Source organism: Suncus etruscus, chromosome 6 (assembly GCF_024139225.1).
Source record: "Suncus etruscus isolate mSunEtr1 chromosome 6, mSunEtr1.pri.cur, whole genome shotgun sequence".
NCBI lineage: Eukaryota > Metazoa > Chordata > Mammalia > Eulipotyphla > Soricidae > Suncus > Suncus etruscus.
In genome coordinates, this window is record NC_064853.1 from 26,618,994 (window position 1) to 26,640,388 (window position 21,395).

The 21,395-nt window shown below is 41.2% G+C and overlaps 1 protein-coding gene and 1 pseudogene across 5 annotated transcripts in view; one reads left to right on the forward strand and one right to left on the reverse strand.

The window, feature by feature from the left end:
• Positions 1 to 21,395, reverse strand: part of OSBPL9 (oxysterol binding protein like 9) — a 197,603-nt gene that overhangs the window by 169,763 nt on the left and 6,445 nt on the right. The window lies entirely within an intron of this gene.
• On the forward strand, positions 6,348 to 6,950 carry LOC126010878 (high mobility group protein B1-like; annotated as a pseudogene).

The following is a 21,395-nucleotide window of genomic DNA, read 5'->3' on the forward strand; positions in this document are numbered from 1 at the left end:
CAAACGTCATTAACAGTTTTAATTATTTCTTCTGAACATGAATAGAACATTGAGTGAAGATCATGAACAGTTCTTCTGAACATGGCATCTTTTGCCTATTCCTTGCTGCTAGAGACTTGACAGCGCTTCTTCGCACAAATCTGAACCACATTTGGCTTTAGAGAGGAAGCATTGAGACCCTCAGTATGGCTTGAAGATGATCATCATTAAGTCCAGACCTGTACTTTGACTTATTGAAGTTCAATGTGGAGAATAACTTTTCACACAAATATGTGTTCCCAAAAAGGCACATGGTGCGCTTGAACATTCGAGAAAGCTCAGGGAAGCTGGGGGGCAATTCTCTCAAAAATTGCCCATGCATGTCTGCTTTTCCACTAATCTCCCTAAACTTGGCTTTGAGAACAGAGTTGCAGGTCAATGAGCTCCATTTGAAGCACAGGAGGGGCATCTTGCACATCAAAGGAAAAGGGGTCCACAAAAATTTGGAAAGTGGCTCTGTGCTTTTTGAAGTCTGCAAATCTGTGATCAAATTCCTTCTCTAACTTAAAATAGCATCAACATATTTCTCACCACTGAATGGTATGCCTGCATCCACAAGTTCCTTGCATGCTGGGAAATGGCAAAGGTTTGTCTGAGAGAGCTGGGATTTCCATAACACAAGTTTTGTGGAGAATGCTCTTATGTTGTCATAGGCAGCACCTGATAAGCTGCCCCAGGCCTTATAACATCTTGTTTAGAACATTCAGCTTATGTGTGATGTCAACAAGAAAAGCTAAGTCCATGAACCATTTGTGATCACTCAACTCAGAAACAGCTTTCCCATCCTTCTCCATGAAGGCTTTCACTTCTCTCAACTCAAAAAATCCTTTCAGGACATTTCCCCTGTTGAGCCAACGTACCTCAGTGAAATAGAGCACATCTCCATATTCTGACACTCCATTTCCTCTAAAAAAGCACGGAACTTCCTGTGCTTTAAGCCCCTGGATCTGATTTGGTTCATGCATTTCACGACAGGCATCACATTGTCACATGGCAGGCATTTACTGCAAAGGGCCTGCTGATGGATAAAGCAGTGAAGAGCAATGGCCTTCTCTATACCCTCCTCTTCAAGTTTTTTTTTTTTTTTGGGTCACATCCGGCAGTGCTCAGGGGTTACTCCTGGCTGTTTGCTCAGAAATAGCTCCTGGCAGGCACGGGGGACCATATGGGACACCAGGATTCGAACCAACCACCTTTGGTTCTGGATCGGCTGCTTGCAAGGCAAACACCGCTGTGCTATCTCTCTGGGCCCTGTTTTTTTTTTTTTTTTGGTTTTTCTGGCCACACCCATTTGATGCTCAGGGGTTACTCCTGGCTAAGCGCTCAGAAATTGCCCCTGGCTTGGGAGGACCATATGGGATGCTGGGGAATCAAACCGAGGTCCTTCCTTGGCTAGCGCTTGCAAGGTAGACACCTTACCTCTAGCGCCACCTCGCCAGCCCCTCAAGTTTTTTTTTGAACAAGTGCCACCAGTCCATTTTTCCTCCCTGTCATCGATGGTGCTTCATTGGTTATTATTCCAACAAACCTCTTCCATGGCAAACCTGCATTCTCAATGGCATCACACAGATTCCAAAATATCTCATTAGCGGTGCTCTGGCCATGAAATGGAATTATTGTGAGCAGCTCCTCTGTCAATTCAAAATTGCAATCAACACCACGGACATAAATTGTGAGCTGCGCAGTATCTGTTATATCTGTGCCCTCGTCAAGAGCAACTGAGTATGCATCAAAACACTTGGCTTTCTCACACAGTTGATGATAAATGTCACTTGACATGTCAGAAATGCGCTCTGCCACAGTGTTGGCAGAAAGACTGATTTTGCTAAACTGACCTTTCTTTTCCGGACAGATAATACTTGCAGCCTGTAACATGCATTTTTCAACAAACTCTCCTTCTGTGAATGGTTTCCCTGCCTTAGCAATCAGCTCACTGACCATGTAACTAGCTTCGACTGATGCAACATTCTCTTTGTTTGCTTCTTGAAGAAATCTTGTTGCCTCATTAGACATGTTTTAAGACTGGTAACCCGCTTGGTCTCTCATTTCCTTGATATTTTGCACATTCCTCAGCATGTTTAGTTGAATAATGGCGTTTCAAGTTGTATTCCTTGTGCACTGAAACTTTCTCTGAGCAAATAAGACATGTGGGGATACCCCTGTGCTCAACAAAGAAATACTGCGTCTCCCACTTTTCCTGAAATTGTCTGTGCTCGTCATCAATCTTTCTCTTCATTGCAGGCTTTGATGAAGTCAAAATCTAATTCTGTAATAAACTTCTCTCCCTTCTCTCCCTTAGGCCTCCGATAATGCAAGGGACAGTGGGCATGAGCAGCAGAAATGACATCTGCGCTAGGCGCAAAGTATTTGTGATTATTCGCTTACCGAATATTCGCAATAAAAAAATCGCATTAGTATAAAATAATCGCATTAAACATTTGCATACCCCGAACGGAACTGCTCAGGGTATGCGAATGTTTAATGCGATTTTTTTCTTACTAATGTGATTTTTTATTGCGATTATTTGGTAAGCAAATAATCGCGAATACTGCAATATTTGAAGGCCAGCTGCGGGCCACAAAATGTTGTACAGAGGGCTGCAAACGGCCCACAGGCCGCAAGTTTGAGACTCCTGGTTTAGATTGTTAACGTTTAGGTCTCTTGATTCTATTGTTGTTGATTTTGGCTTGGACATTTAGTTCTGTCCTTTTTTTTCTCCACCAATGCACCAGAGATGACTTAGCCCTGGTCTCCATCCTTTCTTTTTTCCTTAGTTTTTTCTTTTCTTCTTAATTTTATAGAAAAATGCAGAAATATGAGGTAAACAAATAACCCATGTCCCAAGGTTCTATGAAAAAGGCAAGAGCCCCTATTTAAAAGATATAAAAGAAAAATAAAAAAGAAGGGGCCAGAGAGATATCACAGCAGGTAGGGCATGCCTTGCATGCAGAAGGATTGTGGTTTGAATCTCAGCATCCCATATGGTGCCCTGCCTGCCGGGGCGATTTCTGAGTATAGAGCCAGGAGTAGCCCCTGAGCACTGCCAGGTGTGACCCAAAAAAACAAAAATAGGGCCCGGAGAGATAGCACAGCGGTGTTTGCCTTGCAAGCAGCCGATCCAGGACCAAAGGTGGTTGGTTCGAATCCCAGTGTCCCATATGGTCCCCCGTGCCTGCCAGGAACTATTTCTGAGCAGACAGCCAGGAGTAACCCCTGAGCACCGCTGGGTGTGACCCAAAAACCAAAAACCAAAAATAAAATAAAATAAAATAAAATTTAAAAAATGAAAAGAGGGAAAAAAAAAAAGGGTGTGTGAGGCAGGTTTGTTTTTTGTTTTGATTTTGTTTTTTTTGTTTTTTGTTTTTTTTGCATAGGTACAGCAAAAGTTGGGGAAAATAGAAAGGAAAAACCTTTGACCTAAAAACTGGTACACGCCAAAAAAACAAAACAAAATAATATTAAGAGGCCGGAGAGATAGCACAGTGGTGTTTGCCTTGCAAGCAACCGATCCAGGACCTAAGGTGGTTGTTTTAAATCCCGGCGTCCCACATGGTCCCCCATGCATGCCAAGAGCTATTTCTGAGCAGATAGCCAGGAGTAACCTCTGAGCACCGCCAGGTGTAGCCCAAAACACAAAACAAAATAAAAACAGGGACACGCTACTCATGAAGCATCCTATCATAAGACTAACTACAGTCTCTGGGCATACTAAGTTGTCTAACCCCAAAGTCTTTCTTCATGGTCCCAGTAAAAGCTCTCCTCAATCACGGTTGTTGGAGTCAGGTTTCTGTAATTAAAGATTTTGGATTTTGCACAGATCCTATGTCAAAGTCTGGGTGTCGTGGAGTGTCTTCTGGTTTCATCTGACCATTAGGTGGCAATGCAGGGAAACCTGCCCTGAAAGCAAGTTGCTGCTATTTCCAAGTCATCAGGTTGTTGTATGAACCCACTCTGAAGCAAGTCTATACCAGGGCAGCATTAAGGCCTTCCCCACTAGTTCAATTTCTGTTGCAGGTGTAGAAAACAGTGCTGGTTTCAAAGATGAGGGTCCCCTCTATCTCTTTGCACTTACTAAAAATATCTATTTTTAGAAAACAAAAGCCAAGGGCCAGAGAGATAGCATAGCAGTAGGGCATTAGCCTTGCATCAGCTGAACCAGGACAGACGGTGGTTCAAATTCCAATATCCCAGAGTCCCATCAGCCATTCCTGGCTTGCAGGTTACTCACCATAAGGGCTCCAGGATGTGATGCTGTCAGGCTCTCTGACTGTCCTTTACTAAATCAAGAAAAGTTTGTTTTTATTTTGTTATATTAGAGAGATTAGATGAGGCGGTTGCCACACCTGATGGTGCTCAGAGATTACTCCTGGCTTTGAGCTCAGGAATTGCTACTAGCAGCTCACTGAACTATATGGAATATACTGGGAATGGAACTTGGGTTGGCTGAGGTTGGCTACATGCAAGGTAAGTGCCCTACCCACTATAATATTACTCAGTCCCCCACCGAAGTTATTTTTATTGCATTATTTTGCCTATTAATACAAATATTTACTAATATAAAACGTTTCAACATTCCCTTTCTTTTTGAGGGGGGTCACACCCGGCAGCGCTAAGGGGTCACTCCTGGCTCCAGGCTCATAAATCACTACTGGCAGACTCAGGGGACCATATGGGATGCCAGGATTCGAACCACCAACCTTCTGCATGCAAGGCAAACACCTTACCTCCATGCTATCTCTCCGGCCCCAAACATTCCCTTTCTTAAGATAAAACACTTAATACTTTTCTAAGCTTATTCAAATTTCCACCTTTAAATTTTCTTAATTCTCTTAAAACTTACTATGTTTTTTGGGGAGACCATACTCATTGACACTTAGGGGTTACTCCTGGCTATGCGCTCAGAAATAGCTCCTGGCTTGGGAGACCATATGGGATGCCGGGAATCGAACCTTGGTTTGTCCTAGGGTAGCACGAGTAAGGCAGATGCCTTACCACTAGTGTCACCGCTCCAGCCCTCTTACTAAATTTTACACTTGTAGGAATTACTTATTTTATGTATTAAATGTATTATCACAGAATTGTCCATAATATTTTAAAAATTCATTTATCTCTAAAATAATTTATGAAAAAGTTTCATTTCTGATTTTGTGGAATAACACAAAAAAGGGAAGAGAGAAAGTAAGAGATCTCTCCTGCTCTCCTGTATAGTGATGTAATTGAGGGCTGGAGAATTAACTCATAGGTCAGAAGCACAGTTTTGGTGTTAGGAACACATGCCCTTAAATGTGCAAGGACCTCAGATAGTCCACAGCGGGCAGAAGCAATAGCACAGTGGTAGAGCATTTGCCTTGCATGCAGCCAACCCGAGATGGACCTGGGTTTGATTCCTGACATCCCATATGGTCTCCCAAACCAGCCAGGAGTGAATTCTGAGCACAAAGCCAGGACTAACCCCTAGGCGCTACTGGCTATGCCTTCCTCCCCAATAAAAAAGATTAGTCCACAGTACTGGATGGCCCCTGCCACCATATTATCAAATGTAGCCCCAGAGGCTTCCAAACACAAAGAAGTACTGCAGGTTGAACCATGCTACTGAAACAGTCAACTCACTTAGCTAAGTGTTACCAGTCCCCATAGGACTGCATAGACAGCCCTCTCCTAAAAAATAACTATTGTACCAAAAAACAAAAACAACAACAAAAAAAAAAAAAACTTGTGGGGCCAGAGAGATAGCACAGTAGTGTTTGCCTTGCAAGTGGCCGATCCAGGACCTAAGGTGGTTGGTTCGAATCCCGGCGTCCCACGTGGTCCCCCGTGCCTGCCAGGAGCTATTTCTGAGCAGATAGCCAGGAGTAACCCCTGAGCATAGCCGGGTGTGGCCCAAAAAACAAAAAAACAAAACAAAACAAAACAAAAAAACTATTGTGACTCAGTGTGACATTTGCAGTAAGATCCATGGAATTGAAATGTGAGTACAGGAGCAAGAGAGGTAGCTCAACATGCTGGAAGATATGTTTGGCATGACCCATGTTCAAACTTCAGCACTCAATGGTCCCTAGAATATAGGAACACAGTGCTAAGAAGAGCATCCATGCACTGCATCACAGGTTATGGCCCGAAATTTAAAAATAATCTTTTTAATTTAAGATGAGTCTCCAAGGTTACAAAGTGGAAAGAGTGAGGAGGTTGCATTTGGCTCCATTCTCACAGCCATTGCAGTACATCGTGCTCCATAGAGACAGTGCCGGGGCAAGAGAGAGCCGGACAGGCATTAGGTGACTCTGTGCCTCGCTGAGGAAAAATAATTAAATGTGGGCAAAGGAGATCCTAAGAAGCTGAGAGGCAAAATGTCATCATATGCATTCTTTGTGCAAACTTGTTGGGAAGAGCACAAGAAGAGCACCCAGATGTTTCCATCAACTTTTCAGAGTTTTCTAAGAAGTGTTCAGAGAGGTGGAAGACCATGTCTGCTAAAGATAAAGGAATATTTGAAGACATGGTTGACAAGGCCCGCTATTAAAGAGAAATGAAAACTTATATCCCTCCTAAAGGAGAGACAAAAAAAGAAGGCTAAGGATTCCAATGCACCCAAGAGATCTCCTTCAGCCTTTTTCTTGTTTCATTCTGAGTATCGCCCAAAAATCAAAGGAGAGCATCCTGGCTTGTGTATTGGTGATGTTGCAAAGAAACTGGGTGAGATGTGGAACAGCACTGCTGCAGATGACAAGCAGCCTTATGACAAGAAGGCTGCTAAGATGAAGGAAAAATATGAAAAGGATACTGCTGCATACTGAGCTAAAGGAAAGCCCGATGTGGCCAAAAAGGGAGTTGTTAAAGTGGAAAAGAGCAAGAAAAAGAAGGAAGAGAAAGAAGATAAAGAGGACGAAGATGAAGATGATGGTGGTGAATAAGTCAGTTATAGCACAGGTTTTTTTTTGTTTTGTTTTGTTTTGTTTTTGCTTTTTTTTTTTTTTTTTTTTTTTGATTTTTGGGCCACATCCAGTGGTGCTCAGGGGTTACTCCTTGATGTCTGCTCAGAAAAAGCTCCTGGCAGGCACGGGGGACCACATGGGACAGCAGGATTCGAACCAACCACCTTAGGTCCTGGATCAGCTGCTTGCAAGGCAAAGGTCGCTGTGCTATCTCTCCGGGCCCAGCACAGTTTTTTCCTTCTCTATGAAGCATTTAACCCCTCTGTACACAACTCAATTCTTTCAATGAAAAAAATTAAAATGTAAGGCTGTATAAGATTTGTTTTTAGGAGCCAGAGAGATAGCATGGAGGTAAGGTGTTTGCCTTTCATGCAGAAGGACGGTGGTTCGAATCTTAGCATCCCATATGGTCCCCTGTGCCTGCCAGGGGTGATTTCTAAGCCTAGAGCCAGGAGTAACTCCTGAGCACTGCCAGGTGTCACCCAAAAACCAAAAAAAAAAAAAAAAAAAATTTGTTTTAAACTTTTTTTTTTATATAGTTAACACACTACCAAATGTGTCTTTAGATAGCCCTGTCCGGTGGTATTTTCAATAGCCACTAACTTTGCAGTACAGGGGTACAGTATGGGGGTTGTAAATTGGCATGGAAATTTAAAGTAGGTTCTTGTTGGAGCACAGCACATATTAGTTGTATATGGGGATGGTAGTTTTTTCCTTTTCAGTTGTCTCTGATGCAGCTTATACAAAATAATTGTTGTTCTGTTAACTGAATACCATTCTGTAAGTGCAAAAGAAAAAAGTTGCAGCTGTTTTGTTGACATTCTGAATGCTTCTAAATAAATACAATTTTTTATTTAAAAGAAGGGGGAGTGGTGGCACTAGTGGTAAGGCATCTAAGTGCTAGCCTAGGACAGACCACGATTCAATTCCCCTGGAGTCCTATATGGTCGCCCAATCCAGGAGCGATTTCTGAGCACATAGCCGGGAGTAACCCCTGAGTGTCACTGGGTGTGCTCCCCCCCAAAAAAAAAGAAGTCTCCAAGGCCAGAACAATTGTACAGTGGTTAGAGCACTTAGCCAGGTTTGATCCCCAGCATCCATTAGTCCCCTGAGCCTGCCAGGAGTGATTCCTCAGTGCAGAAGCAGGAGTAATCCCTGATGACTGCCAACCATATATGGCCCAAAACAAACCCAAAAAATTTTAATCAATCTCTCTCTCTCTCTCTCTCTCTCTCTCTCTCTCTCTCTCTCTCTCTCTCTCTCTCTCTCTCTCTCTCTCTCTCTCTCTCTCTCTCTCTCTCTCTCTTTTGGTTTTTGGGCCACACCTGGCAGCACTCAGGGGTTACTCCTGGCAGGCACGGGGGACCATATGGGACGCCAAGATTAGAACCAACCACCTTAGTCCTTGCTTGCAAGGCAAATGCTGCTGTGCTATCTCTCCGCCCCAATTCTCTATCTTTCAAAGGACACCATAAAGAAAGTAAAAAGACTACTCAAAGGAATATATACTTGTAAAATGCATTATCTAACAAGAAACTTATAACCTAAAATTAAAAAACCATAAAATATCTGTACTTCAAAAAAAAAATAGACAAAAACCTCCAATTTTAAAAGGGGAAAAGATATGCATAAATATTTCTCCACAGAAGATATACAAATGGCTAATAAGCACATTAAACACTCAAGATCAACAGCCATTAAGGAAATAAATCAAAACTAAAATAATATACTACTTTACACCCACTCAGATGTTAATACTCAAATGACTGATAATAAATGTTGCCTAAGATTTAAAAGATTTGAAACCCTAAGCTTCCAGTGGGAATAATAAAAAGTGGTACAATGTTTTTAAAGCTGGCAATTTCTTAGAAATTAAACAGAGTTAGCATATGAAGAAATAATTCCACTCCTAAATATATATCTGATGTCCATATCTGAATCATGTACATTCACAGTAGCATTAATTATAAAAGCTAGAAAGTAGATATGCCTCATGTCCATTAGCTAGTGAATGGATAAACAAAATGTGGAATTTGTCTATAACGAACTATTAAACAATGAAACATACTGATAAATGCTACAATATGAATTAACTTCAAAAACGCTGTTATGTGAAAGAAGTCATAATTGAATTAACACTTTCATAATATGACTTGACTTTCTATGTAAAGTCCCAAATAGGCAAATCTTTGGAGATAGAAAATAGGTGAAGTGAGATACAGAAAAGTGAATGTTAATAGAAAGTCTTTCTACTGGGAGTATTGAAAATTCCTAGAATTATTTGGGGAGATGGTTATACCTTTCGTTGTAATTATAGTAAAGTCACCGAATTACATACTTTCAAAGTGGGCTGGTAAAGTGAGGAGAGAAGGTATGCTCAAGGAAAGGGTATTTCCATCTCTCTGCTTGACTTACGTAAGCCACTAGTGCTCAGGGACAGACCCAGCTTAGATCAGGTCAGTCTCAACCTCAGCACAGGCACAGTGAATCTGTTGCCTTTCCCTCACAGAAAAGAATTTCAGGAGGAAGCAAATAGTGAAGCATGAATCTTTATTGACACTTACTTAGAAAGATGTGAGGATGTTCACAAATGCAAGTCACCATGTCTACATTTGGTCAGTTCCATAAACTGTTGCTCAAAAAAGATGCAAACCTGGGCAGAGCAATAGCACAGTGGATAAGGCATTTGCCTTGCACATGGTCAACCGGGTCCGATCCCCAGCATCCTGCCAGGATTAATCCAAGCACCACTGGGTATGGCCCAAAAACCAAAAAAAAAAAAAGTCAACCAAGCTGAGAAAAAGTATGGGTATGTCAGCCATGTAGCTGAAAGCTTGAAGAGAGGATGGGCCAAGTCCCTGCTTGCCAAAACCATGTCTGCTGCACCCATCACCCACAAATGCCACTTCAACAACGCCTCTGCTTCACCACTCATCTGTGGCTCTCTGCAGACACCAATCTGACCAAAACTCATGACATGCTGATATTTGGACTGATATCACCAGGACTTTTTTGGAATTAATGTAGGCATCCTCCCTCCACCAGCACTACCCCTACTTTCTTGTACTTCCAGAAGCCCTGGCAGCCAAAAACAAGTCCCACAAAAGCCACAGTACCAGCAATAATGGCCTACACCACCAACCTGGGTTTAATACTTGGCACCACATAAACAGAAATGATCCCTGAGCACAGATGGGTTTTGGCCAAAAAGCAAACACACAAAAAGGTATTTAGTTGTCATTCTGCAAAATTAATATCCTTAAACAATAAAAAGCCCAAACACAGAGCAGAAAATCTAAGTTTCCTCTAAATGAGTGAGCAAATGGAATTGAGAACACTTTGATGATGCAGGATACAGGAAAAAACAGGCAGGGAAGCAGTTATATAAAAAGTGGTACCAGGAGTCGAGTGTTCTCACAAGCGAGTTCTATTGTTTCTGGGATATGCTGCTGCTTCTTTGAGTGATAAAGGGAAGAAGAGCATCAAGATTATAAATAGTTCCCAAATGATAAAGCAAATATTCACCCAATATTTTATTTAACCATCTGTGACACAATACTCCTAAAATAAAAACACCAGAAATGGGGCTGGAGCAATGGCGCAGTGGGAACGGCGTTTGCCTTGCTAGCTGTCGACCTGAATTCAATTCCCAGCATCCCATATGGTCCCAAGCCTATCCTTTTTAAATGATATCTTGATCTTTATTTACGCACCATGATTACAAACATATTTGTAGTTGGATTTTGTCATAGAACACCTTCCTTCACCAGTGCAACATTCTTACCACCACTGCCCCCTACCCCCCTCCTCTCCCACCCCGTCTATATTCGAAACAGGCATTCTACTTCTCTCACTCATTAACATTGTCATGATAGTTGTTAGTGTAGTTATTTCTCTAACTGCACTCACCACTCTTTGTGGTAAGCTTCATATCGTAGGCCGGTCCTTCCAGCCTTCATCTCTATTGTCTCTGTGTATTATTACAATCATGTCTTTTATTTTCTAAAAACCCATAGACGAATGGGACTATTCTGTCTATCTCTCTTCCTCTGAGTTATTTCACTCATCATAATAGTTTCTATGTGCAATGTATAGGAACATGTCATGACTTCATCTCTCCTGATGGCTGCATAGTATTCCACTGTGAAAATATATGTACCACAGTTTCTTTAGTCATTCATCTGTTGAAGGGAATTTTGATTGTTTCCAGAGTCTGGCTATTGTAAATAGCACTGCAATAAATATAGGTGTGAGGAAGGAATTTTTAAATTGTGTTCAAATGTTTTGTGTTCCTAGAGTACATCCCTAGGAGTGGTATAGCTGCATCATATAGGAACTCAATTTCCACTTTTTTGAGGAATCTCCATATTGTTTTCCATAAAGGCTGGACTAGATGGCATTCCCACCAGCAGTGAATGAGAGTTCCTTTCTCTCCACATCCCTGCCAGCACTGATTGTTCTTGTTCTTTGTGATGTGTGCCAGTCTCTGTGGTGTGAGATGGTGCCTCATTATTTTGATTTGCTTCTCCCTGATGATTAGTGATGTGAAACATTTTTTCATGTGCCTTTTGGCCATTTGTATATCTTCTTTGAGAAAGTATCTGTACATTTCTTCTCCCCATTTTTTTGATGGGGTTAGATGATTTTTTTTCTTTTTAAGTTCCGTCAACACCTTATATCTTAGATTACTCTCCAAACAAGTGAAAGCAGAGATAAACAGATGGGACTATATTAAGCTGAGAAACTTCTGCACCTCAAAGGAAATAGTGATGAGAATACAAAGGCCACCCACAGAATGGGAGAAACTATTCACCCAATACCCATCAGATAAGGAGTGATTTCTGAATGCAGAGCCAGGAGTAACCCCTGAGGGCTGCCAGGTGTAGCCCAAAAAATAAGAATAAAGACCTGCCAGAAATAAGATAATATCATGTATCATGTAAATTTGATTTCTGAAAAAAAATTTAATTTCTGCACAAAACGTAAGTTCCCCTTCCTTAAAAAAAAGAAGCCAGGGACCTGAGTGGTGGCGCAAGCTGTAAGGCATCTATCTGCCTTGCCTGCGCTAGCCTAGGACGAACCTCTGTTTGATCCCCTGGCTTCCCATATGGTCCCTCAAGCCAGGAACGATTTCTGAGTACATAGCCAGAAATAACCCGAGTGTTACCGGGTGTGGCCTCCCCCCCCCCAAAAAAAAGAAGCCAAACTAAGATAAGTAAATGAGAGTAAAAACAACTAATTAAGCTGGCCATTTGTTTTCTCTATGATGATTTTACATGATGATCTCTACATGACTTTAATTTTGACTAGGATTAAATAACTATTGAGAAATTAATCCTATTTGGGGGGATGACAGCTGGCAGTGCTCAGGGGATACTCCTGGCTCTGAGCTCAGAAATCACTCTTGGTAGGCTCAGGAGGAACCATATGGGATGCCGGGGATCAAACCTGAGTCCATCCCAGGTCGACCGCATGTAAGGCAAATGCCCAACCGCTGTGCTATCACTCCAGCCACAGAAATTAACCCTATTATAAATTCCTATTTTATTTTTTTTAAACTTTATTGATTGATTGTTGGGCCACACCCAGAGGCACTCAGGGGTTAACTCTTGGCTCTATACCCAGAAATCAACCCTGGCAGGCTGGGGTACCATATGGGATGTCAGGAATTAACCAAGTCCCTCCCAGGTCGGCAGCATGCAAGGCAAACACCCTGCTGCTGTACTATCTCTCAGGACCCATAAATTCCTAATTCTAAATTCTAAATTTATTCTATTCTTTTTGTTTGTTTGTTTGTTTGTTTGTTTTTTAGGCCACACCCGGTAATGCTCAGGGGTTACTCCTGGCTATGCGCTCAGAGGTCGCCGACTCCTGGCTTGGGGGACTATATGGGACGCCGGGGGATTGAACCACGGTCCATCCTAGGCTAGCGCTGGCAAGGCAGACCCCTAACCTCTAGCGCCACCATGTCAGCCCCTAAATTTATTCTATTCTAAATTCTAAATTCTATTTAAAATTCTAAATTCTAGGGGCCAGAGCAGTGGCGCGAGAGGTAAGGCGTCAGCCTTGCAAGCTCTAGCCTAGGACAAACCGAGGTTAGATCCCAGGCATCCATTTTGGTCCCCCCCAAGCCAGGAGTGATTTCTGAGTGCATAGCCAGGAGTAACCCCTGAGCGTCAATGGGTGTGACCCAAAAACAAACAACAAAAAAATTCTAAATTTAGAACTTACTAGATTCTATTTGGAATTCTAAATTCTATTCTATTCTATTCTAAATTCTATTTAAAATTCTAAATTTATAATTTATTCTAAATTTATTCTAATCTAAATTTTATTTAGAATTCTAAATTCTATTCTAAATTCTAAATTTAGAATTTATTCTAAGTTTATTCTATTCTATTCTAAATTCTAAATTCTATTTAAATTTCTAAATTTTATTCTAAATTTAGAATTTATTTTAAATTTATTCTATTCTGGGGCCGGAGAGATAGCATGGAGGTAAGGCATTTGCCTTTCATGCAGGAGGTCATCGGTTCGAATCCTGGCATCCCAAATGGTCCCCCGTGCCTGCCAGGAGCAATTTCTGAGTCTGGAGCCAGGAATAACTCCTGAGCACTGCCGGGTGTGACCCAAAAACCACATACACAAAAAAAATTTATTCTATTCTATTCTAACTTCTATTTAGAATTCTAATTTCTATTCTATTCTAAATTCTATTTAAAAATTATTATTCTACTCTAAATTCTATTCCAAATTTTAAATTCTATTTAAAACTCCAAATTCTATTCTAAATTCTATTCTATTCAAATTTTATTTAGAATTCTAAATTTGTTTGTTTGTTTTTGGACCACACCTCGTGTGCACTCAGAAATTGCCCCGGCTTGCTGGACTATATGGGACGCCAGGGGACCGAACTGCGGTCCGACCTAGGCTAGTGCATGCAAGGCAGAGGCCTTACCTCCTATGCCACCATCCCAGCTCCTAGAATTTTAAATTCTATTCTATTCTAAATTCTAGTTAAAATTCTAAATTCTCACGGTGTTTAAATAAAGATAATTTATAAAAAAAATATTCTAAATTCTATTCTAAATTTATTCTCTTTTGTCTTTTTTTTTTTGGGGGGGTGGGGTCACCTGACTGCATTCAAGGGTTACTACTGGCTCTAGGCTCAGAAATCACTCCGGGCAGGCTCGGGGGACCATATGGGATGCCGGGATTTGAACCACTAACCTTCTGCATGCAAGGAAAATGCCCTACCTCCATGCTATCTCTCCACCCCTCTAAATTTATTCTATTCTATTCTAAATTCTAAATGCTATTTAAAATTATAAATTTAGAATTTATTATATTCTAAATTCTATTTAGAATTCTAAAATCTATTCTATTCCAAATTCTATTAAAAAAAATTTTTTTCGGGCCACACCCGGTGACCCTCAGGGGTTACTACTGGCTCTGTGCTCAGAAATTGCTCCCAGGGGCCGGGAAGGTGGCGCTAGAGGTAAGGTGTCTGCCTTGCAAGCGCTAGCGTAGGACGGACCGTGGTTCGATCCCCCGGCATCCCATATGGTCCCCCCAAGCCAGGAGTGACTTCTGAGCGCATAACCAGAAGTAACCCCTGAGCATCAAACGGGTGTGGCCCAAAAACCAAAAAAAAAAAAAAAAAAAAAAAAAGAAATTGCTCCTGGCTTAGGGGACCATATGGGATGCAGGGAGATAGAATCGGGGTCTGTCCTAGGTCAGCTACATGCCAGGCAAATGCCCTATTGCTGCATCACTGCTATAGCCCAAATTCTATTTAAAATTCTAAATTCTATTTTATTCTAAATTCTATTTAAAATTCTTTTTTTTGGGGAGGTGTCACACCCAGAGATGCTCAGGGGTTACTCCTGGCTATGCGTTCAGAAATCGCCCCTGGCTTAGGGGACCATATGGGACGCAGGGGGATCAAACCGGGGTCTGTCCTAGGTCAGCTGTGTGCCAGGCAAATGCCCCATTGCTGTGCCACTGTTCCGGCTCCATATTCTATTTAAAATTCTAAATTCTATTCTAAATTCTATTTAAAATTCTTTGGGGGGGCCACACCCGGTGACACTGAGGGGTTACTCCTGGCTATGTGCTCAGAAATCACTCCTGGCTTGGGAGACCATATGGGATTGTGGTCCATCCTAGGTCAGCCATGTGCAAGGCAAACGCCCTAACACTGTGCCCTGCTCCAGCCCCAAATTCTATTTAAAATTCTAAATTTAGAATAGAATTCTATTTTTTAGAATTCATCCTAAATTTATTCTATTCTAAATTCTATTTAAAATACTAAATTCTATTCTATTGTAAATTCTATTTAGAATTCTATATTATATTTTATTCCATCTAAATTCTATCTAAAATTCTAAATTTAGAATTTATTCTATTCTAAATTCTATTTAAAATTCAAATTCTGGGCGGGGTTATAAAATAAAATTCTAAATTCTATTCTATTTCTAAATTCTATCTAAAATTCTAAATTCTATTTATTCTATTTTATTCTAAATTCTAAATTCAGAATATTCTAAATTCTAAATTCTATTCTAATTTTAAATTCTATTCTACTCTATTGTAAATTCTATTTTAAATTTCATTTCTAAATTCTAAATCTAGAATTCTATTCTAAATTCTATTCTATATTCTAAATTCTATTCTTAACTCTATATTCTAAATTCTATTCTTAACTCTATATTCTAAATTCTAATTTCTAAATTCCACATATAGGGGCTGGAGTGAAAGCACAACAGGTAGGACATCTGCCTTGAACACAACCAACCCTGGTTCAATTCGTTCAATCCCACATAGTTCCCTCAGAACCAACCAGGAGTAACTTCTGAACACAGAGCCAGGAGTACCCTTGTGCCCTGCCATATGGTCTGAAAACAAAAATAAATAAATAAATAAATAAAATTCCACATATAGAAATGGTATGATATATATGCTACTTTCTTTTTGTTTTGGTGCACAGAGGTTACTCCTGGCTCTGGACTCAGAAGGCTCGGGGGACCATATGGGATGCCAGGAACCAAACCTGGGTCGGTCCTGAGTCAGCTGGGTGCAAGGCAAACCGCCCTACTGCTGTCCTACCTCTCCAGCCCATCTATGTGCTACTTTCTGTTTCCCCAATCATCACCATCCCAAATCTATTGATAGACATGAATAAAGAACTGTTTATCTGATTAACAGGTTAAGCTTAAGATCCCAAACAGTTCTATCAAGATCTGGATAATAATTTTTGTTAATGTAAATTCAACTGGGTTTCCATAATCCATGGAAACATACATATTTACTGTTAGTATAGTCAGTAAATTTTATCAAAAGCCATGTAAGCAAAAATATCAAACTAGTTTTCTGCTGCTGATGTTTTTGTTTTTTTTGGTTTTTTGTTTTTGAGCCACATCCGGTGACACTCAGGGGTTACTCCTGGCTATGCACTCAGAAATCACTACTGGCTTGGGGGACCATATGGGACACCAGGGGATCAAACCCCAGTCCATCCTAGGTTAGCACGTGCAAGGCAAACACCCTACAACTTGCACCACTGCTCCAGCCCCAGTAGCCTTCTGCTTCTTAGTTGCATCAAATACTCTTGAACATTCCCTTCACTATGGAAATACAATATGTTACAGTGTAGTGCTTGTGTTTATAATGCTCAGTGTTGTCACTGAATATAAAGTTGCTGTACTTATAAAGAATGTACAAGAGATATGACTTGTTAATTATAATAGAAGCTAAAATGACTAAATACTCAAAAGAAATTGTGTGAGCGATATTCAAGAGTAACACAATAGGGAAGAGTCTGGGCTGAAGACAGAGCATTCAAAGAAAAACAAAAGACAAAATCTGAGCATACTTCTTCCAGCCCACACAATCTGCCATCTCAGGAAGCTTCTTTGTTTAATTTCCAAAACACTTATATTAGATACAATTTTTGGTTATTTTTATAATTCTAAAGCAACTGTACTAGGTTTTAACTATTAACATATATCAGATAAATTTAAGAAAGTTCACATTTGATGCATTAAAAACAGTTTATTTCGAAAAATGTAAGTCTTTTTTTTTTTTTATAGAAACAGTGCTGATATCCTTGTAGGAAAATCTGGGACTACTTCTTTTTACAAAAAACACACTCAAAATTTCTAAATGTCTAAAACCACCTAGAATCAGATAGCAGACTAGACATTGTTAAGGATCACCAAGTAACACTTTAAAACACTGCAAATTATTCTGAAATACAGACAAATGAGTTGTTTCCAGTCAGTATGCACTAGTAAAGATGCTTAGATTTCACCTATGATTCCTTTTACAAAGAACACTTTGCATGACTCAGATGGCTTATTAAATTTGTTTGTTTGTTTTTGGGCCACACCGTGACTCTCAGGGGTTACTTCTGGCTATGTGCTCAGAAATCGCTCCTGGCTTGGGGGACCATATGGGACGCCAGGGGATAGAACCACAGTCCCTCCTAGGCTCGTGCTTGCAAGGCAGATGCCTTACCTCTAGCACCACCGCTCAGGCCCCAACTTGCTAATTTTTAACATAACCATTCCTACTACTTTTTTTCCATAATGTTACAAAACCAATACAATCTACCTTCCACACCCACTACTCTAAAAAAAAATAAAACTCTCACAACCAATAAAATACACATTGAGGGGCCGAAGAGACAGCATGGAGGTAAATTGTTTGCCTTTCATGCAGAAGGTCATTGGTTTGAATCCTGGCATCCCATATGGTCCCCCAAGCCTGCAAGGTGTGATTTCTGAGCATGGAGCCAGGAGTAACCCTTGATCACTGCCGGGTGTGACTCAAAAATCAAAAAAAAAATCCACATTGACCAATCTCAACAGCATTCAAGTCTTTATTCCTAACTTGACTGTCACTTTAACTCTCCTATGTAGTAGTTTTTCTCTGCCAATACCTTAAAATTATATTTGTGGTGGTGTAAAATCTGTGTACTGAATCTTTAACAATCCTTTCAAAAGGCAGAGCCTAATTCCTACTCCCTAAGCCTAACATCCCATGAGCATAAACTGAAATTAAAAATGCTTTTAACAAAAGGACTACCACAGAATGATGCTCTCAGGCTAGGTCATAAAAATGTGGCTTTCTCCTTGTTCTGACTGATATTACTCCCTCTGTGAGAAGCCAATGCCCTGTCATGGTGATATTCAAGGCAGCAACATGAGGCTTTCTGTCAAGAGCCACTTCCCAGGTCATCCTTGGGAGCAGATACTTCAGATCTAGTCCAGCATTTCAGGTAACTGCAAATCTAGCTGCATCTGTTTTAGTTTTTGGAGCCATACTAGCTGGAGCTTATGGATTATTCCCAGTTTGATGCCCTAGGGTCACTCCCAGCAGCACTCAGGGCATGATGTGGTGCCCAGAATCAAACCCAGGTCTCTAGCATGCAAAGTCTACACTAACCTTCTGGGCTGGCTCCCCTAACCCCAGTCATATTGTATAGTGCATCTTCATGAGAAACCCTGAACCAGAAACACCCATTTAAGTCTCTCCCAAAGATTGTTACTTGGAGCCAGAGAGATAGACAGTGGTAGGGCATTTGACTTGCATGCAGCCAACCCAGGACAGACCTGGGTTCAAATCCCAGCATCCATATCCCCGGAGCCAGGAGTGATTGAGCACAGCCTAGTGTAGACCTCAAAAAAAAAGAAGTTTGTTGCTTAAAATGCAAAGTTGGGAGGGGGGCAGAGAGGTAGCACAGCAGTAAGACACTTGCCTTGCATACAGCAGACACAGGATGGACTCCGGTTCGAATTCCAGCATCCCATATGGCCCCCAAGTCTGCCAGGAACGATTTCTGAGCACAGAGCCAGGAGTAACCCCTGAACGCTGCTGGATGTGACCCCACAACAAAGAAAAACAAAATGCAAGTGGAGAGAGGGGCATGATTAATCCAATGGCAGTTCTTATTTATGTATTAGTTGAGTTTTAATTGGAAATGAATCTTTTTTTGGGGGGGGGGGTCCCCACACCCGGCAGCGCTCAGAGATTACTCCTGGCTCTAAGCTCAGAAATTGCTCCTGGCAGGCTCAGGGGACCATATGGGATGCCGGGATTTGAACCACCGTCCTTCTGCATGCAAGGCAAATACCTTATCTTCATGCTATCTCTCCAGCCCCATGGAATTGAATTTAACCAACTGTCAAACAGAAGAATGGCATATTGAAGAATCACTATAATTTCTGGGTTTTCACAAATCATTAACATCCATAAAACTGCTTGTAGTAGAATAAAAATTGATCACTGATCTGGTATAATACACTAAGCAAAAGATCCCTCATAGTTTATGAAATGAGGGGCCTGGAGAGATAGGACAGCAGATAGGGCTCTTGCCTTGCATGTTGTTGACCCAAGTTTGATTCCAGGCACCCCATATAGTCGACCTAGAATCCCCAGAAGTATCCTAAGGGGTTACTCCTGGCTCTGTGATCAGAAATTGCCCTTGGAAGGCACGGGGGAACATATGGGATGCTGGGATTCGAACCACCACCCATCCTGGATTGGCAATGTGCAAGGCAAAAGCCTGATTGCTGTGCTATCTCTCTGCCCCTGCCCCCAAAGTAATTCTTGAGTGCAGAGCCAGGATAACTCCTGTGCATCACCAGATGTGGCCCCAATACTAAACAGTTTTTGGAAACTGGATTTTATCCCAGTAGAATCTGGATCTCTATTCTCACCCAGCTCTTCATATGCTAATATTTAATCTGCTCTCCAGCTTTCTCTCTGAAACTCCAGATTATAAAATAGCATTACAATTATTTCAGCACTATTCTTTCTGCTTCCCCTATCGTTCATCCAAGTCAACCAAAAATCTGGATGTCATCAAAAGTCCTATCCACACTTCATCTACATCCATCACCAAGTTGTGACGATTTCTCTGTGACCATAGGTTCTTTAGAGATTTAATTTTTAATCATTTATTTAAGTACCATGGTTACAAACATGTTCGTAATTGGGTTTCAGCCATAAAACGCACACTCCCCTTTACCAGTACAACTTTCCTGCCACCAATGTCCCCCATTTCCCTCCTCCTTCATCCCCTGCCTATGTTCAAGACAGGCATTGCATTTCTCTATTATTGTCATGGAGTTGTTAGTGTAGTTATTTCTCTAATTGCACTCACCACTCTTTGTGCTTAGCTTCATATCATAGGCTGGTTCTTCTGGCCCTCATCTCTCTTGTTTCTGGATATTATTACTTTTTTCTTTCTTTTTGGGGTATTATTACTACTAATAATAGGGAGATAAATACAGAATAATTTCATTCATCTGTGGGATTTAAGAAAAATAAAAGACAATATAGTAATAATACCCAGAGATTTGGTAAGGGTTTTTTGTTGTTATTGTTTTGATTTTGGGGCCATACTGGCGAAGCTCAGGCATTACTCCTGGCTCTGCACTCAGAATTCATTTCTGACAGGCTCGGGGGACCATATGGGATGCCGGGAATCGAGCCGGAGTCCATCTAGAATTGGCTGCGTGCAAGGCTGCTGTGCTATCTCTCCAGCCCCATATTTGATTTTTTTTTTAAATTCTCTTTCTATCCCCAAGGCCACTATTCCTTCCCTTCATTGTTAATGATGATGTAATGATCATTGAGGGTTGCACCACCATGTCTGATTGTCATGTTTGAATATTTCAACTGTTTTGTGCTCACCAGGGGTCATACAAGCTATAGTTATGATGCTCTTCAGACGGTGCTCGCCTGGACAGCTCACACATATTCTCACAAAAGTCTGCACTTCCAGGCCCAGAGAGAGAGAGCACAGCGGCGTTTGCCTTTGCAAGCAGCCGATCCAGGACCAAAGGTGGTTGGTTCGAATCCCGGTGTCCCATATGGTCCCCCGTGCCTGCCAGGAGCTATTTCTGAGCAGACAGCCAGGAGTAACCCCTGAGCACCGCCAGGTGTGGCCCAAAAACCAAAAAAAAAAAAAAGTCTGCACTTCCTGAGCTTGTAAATCTTTCAATATGTTTTTGTTGGAGCCATTCTCAGCAGTGCTTGGGACTACTACTGGCTCTGTACTGAGACCACTCCTTGCAGTGCTTGTCAAACAAGGGTTTGTGGGATGTTTTAATGCATTAGCACCTGTACTATCGCTTGGTCCCAGCGTACATCTTTTTAATTGTGGCATTTGATCCTATTTGTGGTGTTTACACACAGCTGGCTGTGGTGTTGCCAGAAATCATTTGTGATACAGGGGTTTGGAGAGTTGCCAGGCTCAAACAGCAGCACTCCCAGGAGTAGTAGCCCCTCAGCACTGCCACATGTTATTCAAAACCTAAAATAATAATAACAAATGCTACCAGTAAAATCCAGAATGCATAAATCCTACAGATCTTGTTTCTTCAACAAAGAAATGGTAAAGTAATAAAAGAAACA